Genomic DNA, 10330 nt, shown 5'->3' with positions numbered 1-10330 from the left:
GTCGGGGATGGAACAGGTTATCTGGAGAGGTAGGCAGACCTGCAGAGTCTAAAGCAGGTTACTGGAAGATACAAGGAGGGTTGTAGGCACTGAGGGAAGCAAAAGAAGTAGAGAGATGGCGGCTTGTTGTTGATGGAGCCTTGTAGAGTCTAAAGGGATTTTTGTGAGCTGCGTACTGAGATGTGAAGACTTCAACAAATTCAAATTGACAGCCAGGGAGTGTTATGTGGCACTGGAGACTGTTGGATGTTACAGAGTTAGAAGACTCGCAGTAACTGGCAGGGGGGGGGGGGGGGTTACAGATGTTTGAAACACTCGTGGTGTTCAAGGACCCTCAGAACATAAGGAGGTACAGAGAATGGGAGCATTCTAAATAGTGGGATTGCAGGGGCTGGAAGAGCCAAGATGGATGAGGAGGATGAAAAGTACCGGTGCAGCACAACCAGCCGCTGTAATTCACAGAGATTTAAGGAAGGGAACGTGTGCGGTCATTGAATACAGTTATATGGAGAGTTACAGGTACTGAGGGGTTACAAATTTAGAAAGGAAGAGGTTATGGGTGATCAGAAGTTTAAATAAGTATAAAGAAATTTGAGAGATCACGAGCACAGATGGGAATGGAGGTGGTGAGACATTCTGATGAACAATAAGCGTTGTTGGCAGAGGAGGATGTCACATACAGGAAGAGCTGCATTGGCTGTATGCAGTTACAGATGTGAGGAGTATTGCAGCGCCTGCTGGAGGGTACACAGGTAACAACAGTTCCAACGACTGGTGCAGTGGCTCAGGAAGGCAGCTCACCACCACCTTCTCAGGGACAACTCTAAATCAACAATACATCCAGCAATGCTCATAACCACGAGTGAATAAATAAAGTATCTACAAGCAGCACTGAGGTTACTGAGGAAGGCCATTTCATCACCACTTCTCAAACACGGAGCAACTATACCCTGGAAGGACAGGAGCTCCAGATGCACGGTAATTTCAGCATTTCCAAGGTGCCCTCCAAGCCACGCTCCATCCTCCGAGCACTGTGTCTGTCCCAACACCTAAAGGATTGCAGTGGGTGAGGAAGGCAGCTCCCCACCACATTCTCCAGGTAATTACAGATGGGAAGGTAATGATGGCCAAGCAAGTGATGGCCACATCACATCAATGTATTTGTACGAGGGAAACTCATGGACTGTTCATGTCCCCTTTGCTTCCTCCACACAACCCACGTTCCCATCTCGTTCTGTGTCAGCAACAAACATGGAAACAGTATTTTGTTCATCCATCAAATGCATCGAATCCCTTTGTGAATAGTTGGGGATAAAGCACTAATCCATTTATTCCCACTTAGTTTTCTGTTTCAGAATTCCCAATCCATGCCAGCACATTCCCTCCAATCCCACATTTGCCAAATTTGCTTATCCACATCTTCAGTGGGACCTTGTTGAAAGGTTTCTGAAAATCCCGACAAACCATTCCTCCCTTTTATCTACTCTGCTTATTCAAAGCCAGACAGGAAAACAAAACCAGCAGGGTTTGTGAAATAAAATTTCAGTTTCAGAACAACATGTTTGATATGAATAGAGGATTGGCTGATTAGCAGAAGACAGAGTAGGTATAAAGGGGACGTTTTCATGATGGGAACTGGTGACGAGGGGAACTCCGCAGGGGTCAGTGTTGGGACCACACTATACATGTTATACATTAACAGTCTGAACAAAGGATGTGAGTGGGTACAAGAACTAGTTTTACAAGAAAGAGCCCAAGATGAAATGTTTGTCATATGAGAAGCTGGTGAAGTCTCTGAGTCTGTACTTGATGAATTTTTAGAGGCGGCGGTGGCAGGATCTCATTCAAACTTACAGAATACTGAGGGGACTAGATGGAGTGGACGGGGGTGGGGAGATGTATTCACTGCTGGAGAGACCAGGGCTCAAGAGCACGGCTTCAGAGTGAAGGAACAACCCTTTAGAATGGAGATCTGGGGGAATTTATTCAGCCAGAGGGTGATGAATCTGTGGAACGGTTCCTACCGTAGGGAGGGTTATAGATGAGGGTGACATTTACTAGATAGGGTACAAGAGCTGGAGAAGGTTATGGAGATGATTAGATGGATGGAGATACTAGAGGAGCGTACATTGACAGGGTGGACGATAGTGACGGGAGACTGTTACACAGATAGTGAGTCTTGCAGGAACTGGATTGGGAGAGTCACAGGCATTGGATTGGGTTCTACAGGTCGGGACCTGTTGGATTACACAGATAGGGAGTATTGTGGGGTCTCCACATGTTGAGAGGTTTTCAGGAAGAGGTTACACCGATAAGGAGGGATGTTGGAGCTGTCGTAATTTACAGAGTTTGGGATGTTTGGAGCTGTTTAATTGTTAGAGGGATATTTTTAGGGTCATTAATATGGAATGCAGATGGAGAGTTTAGATTTTATTAGATTCCCTACAATATGGAAATGGCACTTCGGCCCAACACGTCCACACCAACTCTCCAAAGAGTAATCCACCCAGACACACTTCCCTCTGAATGATGCACCTAACGCTCGGTCAGTTTAGAATGGCCAATTTATCTGACCTGCCCATCTTTGGACTGTGGGAGGAAACCCATGAAGACACAGAGACAATGTGCCAACTCCATACAGACAGTCACCCGAGGCTGGAATTGAACCTACGTCTCTGGCGCTGTGAGGCAGCAGTGCTCACCACTGAACTACCCCAAACTGCAGAGCTGCACAAAGAGAGAGTATTTGAGGGGCAGGGAGGAGCACACAGAGATGGGAAGTGTTTGTGCAGCTGGAAAAGGGTCTGGAGGTGTTTACACAGATAAGGAGTCCGGTCAGGATGGGAGATGGTTACAGAGGTCATGTGGTGCTATGGGTCAGGAGGTAGGAATGTGATCTGGCCTGCAGAAGGTTACAGTGAGATCATGTTCTCTTGGGGCTTGGGGAAAGTACACAGGTGGGTATTGTGGTCCAGGCTGGAGGATTTAAAGAGACAGGGTGGACTGTAGTTATTGCGGAAAACTATAGAAATAGAGATTATTGTATTAAGTGCAGGATGAGGTTACTGAGATTGGGCACGTTACCGAGTTTGGAGCAAATTATACATAGGGAGCGTCGTCAGCATTGGAGTAGGTTTCAAATAAATTATGGGAGGAGTGGAGGTTACAGAAATTGGAACGTTTCTGGGAATTACAAGCATTCAAGACACTGGCACAGATGCGTTGGCCCAAAAGGTATGTCACAGCACAGCAGGTCAGGCAGCATCCAGGGAACAGGATGCCCTGTTCCCTGGATGCTGCCTGACCTGCTGTGCTGTTCCAGCAATAAAGTTTCAACTTTGATCTCCAGCATCTGCAGACCTCACTTTCTTCCCAAAAGGTATGTCTCCTTGCTGTATGACTCTATCACACGACAAGAGACAGTGTGACAGGGGAAATATAGAACAGAAAGACCCCAGGTTTCAATACCACCTTCTTAAGGGAGGCCTGCTTTCCCCTCTGTTGTCCTGATCCTCACTAAGACAGCACAGGCCTGGATTGATAACTGTAAACTTCCTATATTGATGTAGGAAGGCTCAGTACAGCAGTGATGAAAGTGAACAAGAGAGTGTGGATTGAGTCTGGGCCCATCATGCTCTGTATTCACCCTTCAACACTCTATCTGTGTCATGTCTTCCGGACTAAACTTCGATCCCTCAAATCCGCTCTGCTCTGTTCACTGTGAGTGATCTTACCTCGCTGCAGGATTTATTGAAGAAACCAGATCTCCCTGCCCTCTGGCTGACCCATTGCGTGCAATGAGATGATGAATGAAACACCCAGCAATTGGGAGGTTTATTGAGTCAGGAACATCCTGAGTACCTGCAGGAGACAGAGAAATAGACAGAATGGGAAATTAGACTGATGCAGTGAGAGTTGCACAGAGAGTGTGGCGCTGTGTACCACAGAGATCTGGAATATTCCAGTCTCCATCCCTGGCCTGTGCTGCTGCGTCTCTCTGGAGTGGAGAGTTCTGTTGGCTCAGGATCTGGAGTAACTACAAAAGCTGCAATCACTGGCAGCAATTAGACTCTCGCAGTGACAGATACCACATGGAGAGAGACTGAGAGAGAGAGTGTTACTCTCACTAGACTGTTCATCCAGAATATAATGCCAGTGGTAGGGATACCCATCTGAATGTTCAATATCCTTTCAGGAACGAAATCTGCGATAGGCAGCTGGTCTGACCTACATATGACTTCAGACCCACAGCAATGGAGTTGACTCTAAACTGTCTTCTCTAATAGTCTCACAAGGCACTCGGCTCAATGGCAGCTCGAGGGTGGGCATGGAATGTTGGCCAGCCTGAAACAGCAACATCCCATGGAATGAATTATAAACAACATCGTTGGGACCAGTGTCCTGGCAAATTATGTCGGTGGTTTTATGGACAGTGCTTTAATTGACAGAGAAGATACAGGGACAGGGTTCAGGTGAAAGGAGCTTTCCAAATCCAAACAGAAAAGGTGACACATTGGAACAGCATGGGAATGTGGCTAAAGACAAGCAGGAGAGAACTGGATGGGACAGAGTTTAACTAAAACTGTACATCAGGGAATTAGGCTGTGACAGGACATTCTGGGAAAAAGTCAATTACAATGTTCTTTCTTTGGAATGGAAAAAGTTTCTGCAAAAAGGTAATAGACTTGTGGCACAGAGATAAATAAGATTTAGTCACCAGGAAGATGTGGCTAGGGGAGAAACAAAGGCAGAACATAAATATTCAATTGTACCTATCCCTGAGTGGTCTCAGGGAGTGCAGGATGGGTAACCCTGACAGTAATGGGTAACAAAGGCATTACAGAGAAAGCATTTGGCATTTGATGCTGCAGTTGAATCAGCCTGAATGCAGATTCTGGGTAATACGTGTCAAAAACACAAGCAGGAGAACAGTTTTTAGGCTGCCTGACAGTATTTCATTGCTCAACACTGTTACACTTTCCAATGAATTCCTGTGTAATGCAAAGGCAATGTGATCATTTTGGGAGACTTCAATCTTTGTCAAAAATGATATTCTCTGAACTCCTCTTCAAATGTTTGTGCCAGTGTTTCTTTGAATAACACATTGTGAAAGTGGCCAGGGACGTGACTATCTCAGATCGACCGTTGGGTGAAGAAGCTGAGTGAAGGAGTAATGTCACACTGAGATATCCTCTGGGAAATTGCAGTATAGTGGAATTCAGTGAGATGATGGATTTTTAAAGTGACCATAAAGCACACCCTACAATCACAACCAAAGCGATTGCCATGTGTTTGAGAGGAGAATTGACCAAGGTAAACAGGGGAAACAGTGAAGTGTGTGGCTGGAAATGTACAGTGCAAAACATTTTGTCATAGAGATGTACAGCACGGAAACAGACTCTTCAGTCCGTCTCGTTCATGCTGCCCACATACGCGAACATAATTTTGTCTCACTTGCCAGCACTTGGCCCAAATCCCCCTCACCCCTTCCTGTTCGTATACCCATCCAGATGCCTTTTAGATGCAGTAATTGTACCAGCCTCCACCACTTCCTCTAGCGGTTCATTGCATTCACGCATCACCCTCTGCCTAAAAAAGTTGCCCCTTAGATTCCTTTTATTTATTTCCCTTCTCACCCTGACCTAGGCCGTCCGGTTCTGGACTCCACTACCTCAGGGAAAAGACCTTGTCTGTTAAACCTATCCATACCTCTCATGATTGTATAAATCTCTATATGGTCACCCCTCAGCCTCAAGTAGCCCCAGCCCATTCAACCTCTCCCTTTAGCTCAAATCTTCCAATCCTGGCAACATCCTTGTAAATCTTTTCTGAAACCTTGCAATTTATACAACATCCGATAGGGAGGAGACAAGAACTGCATGCAATATTCCAAAAATGGCTTATCCAATGTCCTGTACAGCCACAACATGACCTCCTAACTCCTCTACTCAGTGCTCTGATCAGTAAACGCAAGCAGAATAAACACCTTCTTCACTATCCTATTTACCTGGGATTATACTTTCAAGGAACTATGAACCTGGACTCCAAGGTCTCTTTGTTCAGTAACACTCCCTAGGACCTTACCACTCAGTGCACCAAGATCGTTCTGTATATCAATGTCCCTCAGTACCCTCACTTTCTTCTTGAATTTGAGATGACCTCACACTTGTACAGATTACACTTAATTTGCCATTTCTCTGCACATCTTTCCAACTGATCAGTAACCTCCTGCAACCTTGGATCTCCTTGCTCATTCACCCCAACTCCACCAATTTTCAGATCATCTGCAATAATTATCTTTGTGACTTCCTTTTGTTTCAATTGTGTGAGAATGTGTAACCAGAAAATCCCAGCAAGAGCTCACCCATTTAAGATGGAGATGAGGAGGAATGTCTTCACTCAGAGGGTAGGGAATCTGTGGGAATTCCTGACTGCAGGGGGCTGTCGAGGCTGGGTCATTAAGAATATTTACAGCAGAGATGGTCAGATGTTAATGGATCAGGGAAATAAGGGTTTTATGGAAAAGGCAGGAATGTAGAGTTGGAGAGTATCAGGTCAGCCATGATCTGATTGAAGGGCAGAGCATCCTCAATGGGCCAAATGGCCTCATTCTGCTCCGACATTGTCTGGTCTTAACTCAAACTCAATATCTGCATTATCACACTATGGGTGTTTCCTCACAAAACTCCTCTAAAATGGGACGATTGGATATTTATTATTACACAGCATTTGAAATCCAATGGACAATTTTGTTGCTGGCTCCTTGATATGATGTTATAGAAAACCATCTCGTATACAATCCAGGATTCCATCCATGACAGCCCTGATACTCATTAGTGATCCAGTCGGGATGGAGACCACTGTCACACACAGTTACTGTACTGCCCTTGCTACAAGTACATTCAGTGTCCTGACCGTAACCATATTGACATTCCCATCACTGGTTGATTCCGTTAAAGGAATTCCAGCCAATGATTGCTGCTGCTGCTTGTTCATTCCCAGCTCCATCCAAATAGACTCCAAATTTTGATCTTCAGTTCCACGTGGCTATCTCATTAATGCATTAACCTCATCCTTTCTTCACAACTTGTTGGATTTTTGCCTATCCTGCCTAGATCCCAACAACCCTTCAATAGTCTCTTCCCAGCGATGGTCATTCTGCAGCTCCATGACGATTCCAGCATATCCGTTCACTGTCATTCCATCTGCCTTATGGCGAATGCAGGGTGTCATTCCTCAGTAGTGGGGGGGGGGGTTGAACAGATGGATAGAGGTTACAGAGACAGGGAGGCTTACAGGGACTCGAGGATTTTCGAGCTAAATCTGGGCATAATGTTCATGGGATAAAGGGGTTTGCAGATTGGAGGAATTTACAGAGGTAGAGGGAGCTGGATTAGATTCTGGAGATAGGAATAGGGATGGATCTAGGGAGAGGCAGGCAGACTGAGAGGAACAGATAGGGAGTGTTTCAGGAGGAGATTATTGTGTATATTGACAGAGATATGGAAGGTTGTAGTGACTGCAGATGTTTACAGATATAAGAAGGCTTCTAGGTTCTGGAGGCTGCATAGATAGGAAGGCAATGGAGAATGCCAGGTTACTGGGTTGGAGACAGTTACACAAATGGGGAGGGTCGCACAAACTGAAAGAGGTCCCTGTGGTCGGGAGGTTTGGTGGGGAGAGGGTGCAGTTTAAATAGATTAAGATCGAAGATTAGTAGAACAATAAGGAGGTTACGATTTTTTTCACAGGTAAGGAAGGGTTGTAAGAGCTGGAAAAGTTTACCCAGATAGGGATGGATGGAGAGGTTAGAGATAAAACACATTTACATGGAGGGTGGCATTGGTAGGAGGAGCTTACAGGGATAGACAGGGCTCGACAATTACAGGGATGAAGGAATTTAGTATCTACTGGACAAGTTTAGGAATTAGGGTGTCAGGGATTGGAGAACCTGACAGAGACAGACAACATTCTGTGTACTAGAGGAGATTCCAAATAGAGGAAGGATTATCGGGGCTGTAGTATATTACAGAGATCACTAATAGAGTATGTGCCAAGATTGATGCCTGGGACCTCCTGTGCAGTCTCAGGGAGTTCCAGTACAGCAGAGGTGACAGCAGGGCCCTCACAAGATGGTGGGAATGAAGCCTAGGATGTTGCTGTTCCTTGCCCAGCTCTGTAACTATGTCCTGTGTTCCAGGTCTGAATAAAGAAGGCCACTAACTCCACCCTGTGCTGTTTACTATGATTGATCTTACCGGCTGTAGGATTTACTGAAGGCTCCAGATCTCCCTCTCCATCTCTCTCTGGCTGACCAAGCGTCTTCAATGAGGTGATGGATGAGACAGGAGTTAGAAACATCCTGATTACCTGCATGAGAGAGAAATAGACAGAATGGGAAATTAGATTGATGCAGTGAGGATGATTCATGTAGAGTAGCACTAAGTCTAGCAGAGATCACAAAAATCCCAGTCTTCATCCCTGGTCCGTACTGTTGCGGATTGGAGGATTCTTTTGGCTCCGGATCCGAAGGAGCTGTAAGAGTGAGAGACGCTGACAGGAGCAGCAATTAGACCCACACAGTGAGGGATACCAAATGGAGAGAGACTGAGTGATATCACTAGAGATTTCAGGATCAAACCATAGTGTCAGAAGAAGTAGGTCTGATGCAGTGGGCACTGCTACCAGTACTCAGGGAGGAGTCAGCTATTTTATTGAGATGGTTCAGTGCTGGGACCAGTGTGTGTCCTGGTCAATCATATGACCAGGACAATGTAGACTGCTTTAAACTGACACAGACAAGGAGGGACAGGGCTCAGCTGAAATGAAATACCCAATTCCATAGAGAAATGTTCAAATATTGAAACATGGGGCTGAGGCTGAGGAAAAACAGGAAGAAACAGGAAGAGACTAAGTTTAACTAAAACTATACATCAGCAGATAGGTTTGTGAGAGGAATTTGTGATTTCAAAAGTAAATTACTATTTCAGAATTTGAATGCATAAAGCATTTGTAATAAGGGATATGCTGGTGTGACTGTGATTTCTATCTAATCACCATCAGGGAGACGTGGTCACAGGGTGAACAAAAGGTGGGGCATTAATATTCACGGCTACACAACATTGTGGAAAGTCAGGCAGAGTGGGAAGGAGAATGGGGAACTCTCATCGTTAGGGATAACAATGGGATTATATGTGGCCTCACACTATCAAACATTAGGAAACCAAATTCTGGGTAATAAGAGTCAGATCACAGAAGGTGAAGGGCAGTGTTAAGGCCCCATTACAGCATTACATTGTGAGGCATGGCATGGACAGGGAATTATTGGAATTTGTAACAAAGACAGTAGGACAACTGAAAGGGGATTCAACTTCCCTATCTCACCATCTCATTGGCGGTGGGTCACAAACGAAGCTGACTCTCTCCCACTCTCAGGGGAGTCTGTGTGTTGCTGTACAGGCCGATGTGGCCTTCCACACTTGGGGCAGAAGGTGGCCGTGGGATGGGGGTGGGTGGGATGTTGGTGTGACAGCGCGCTCCTTGTGCTGTTTTCTCCTGGATTCCCCTTTTTCTCCACATCAAGTGTCCAGCTGCTTGACGCCGTCCCAATGCTCCTCCCCCACTTTGGACGGTCTTGGCTCAGTAATTCCCAGGATTTACCTGACTTCATTAAGCGATGCGCAGAAGACAAATTCTGAAGAAGCCAATGCTTTAGAAATATGGAAGTATTTGTTAAAGGGATCGCTATAGGTCTACTAGCAGGAGGCGTGCAGTCGGAAGGGGAATCAGATGATAGGAAGAGGGAGAGGTGAAGGTGCTGGAGGTGGTGAGAGTGTTACAGAGAGGGACAAGGGCCTGAACGGTGTTACAATGCCAGTACGGATTGCTGCGCTGGAGGGGATTGCAGTGGTAGGGAGGAACACTTTTTTTAATGTATTCATTCATTCATTCATTCGATAAGGATGTCACTGATTCAGTCAGCATTCTTTGCCCCACAGCTAATTTCGCAGCGGGAAGCTCAGAATCAGCTATATTGCTACAAGTCTGGAGTCACACGTGAGCCATGGTGTCAGATGTCAGGTAACAATGTCAGATGTCCTTCCCTAAAGGACAGGCGTGAACCAGTTAAGTTTTTCCAGGTGATCAACACTATTTTTATGGTGGCCTCACTAATGTCCTGTACAGATATAACATGACATGGTATCCCAACTCCTAATCTCAAGGCACTGACCAATGAAGGTAAGCATCCCAAATATCTGCTTCACCAACCTGTCTACCTGAGACACCACTTTCAAAGAACCTTTTACCTGCATCCCTGGGTCTCTGACTG

Source organism: Chiloscyllium plagiosum, unplaced genomic scaffold (assembly GCF_037043375.1).
Source record: "Chiloscyllium plagiosum isolate Xiang-an unplaced genomic scaffold, Cpla_swu_hap1 HiC_scaffold_48, whole genome shotgun sequence".
Taxonomy (NCBI): domain Eukaryota; kingdom Metazoa; phylum Chordata; class Chondrichthyes; order Orectolobiformes; family Hemiscylliidae; genus Chiloscyllium; species Chiloscyllium plagiosum.
The sequence above is the reverse complement of the archived record's forward strand: the minus strand, read 5'-3'. Positions refer to the sequence as shown.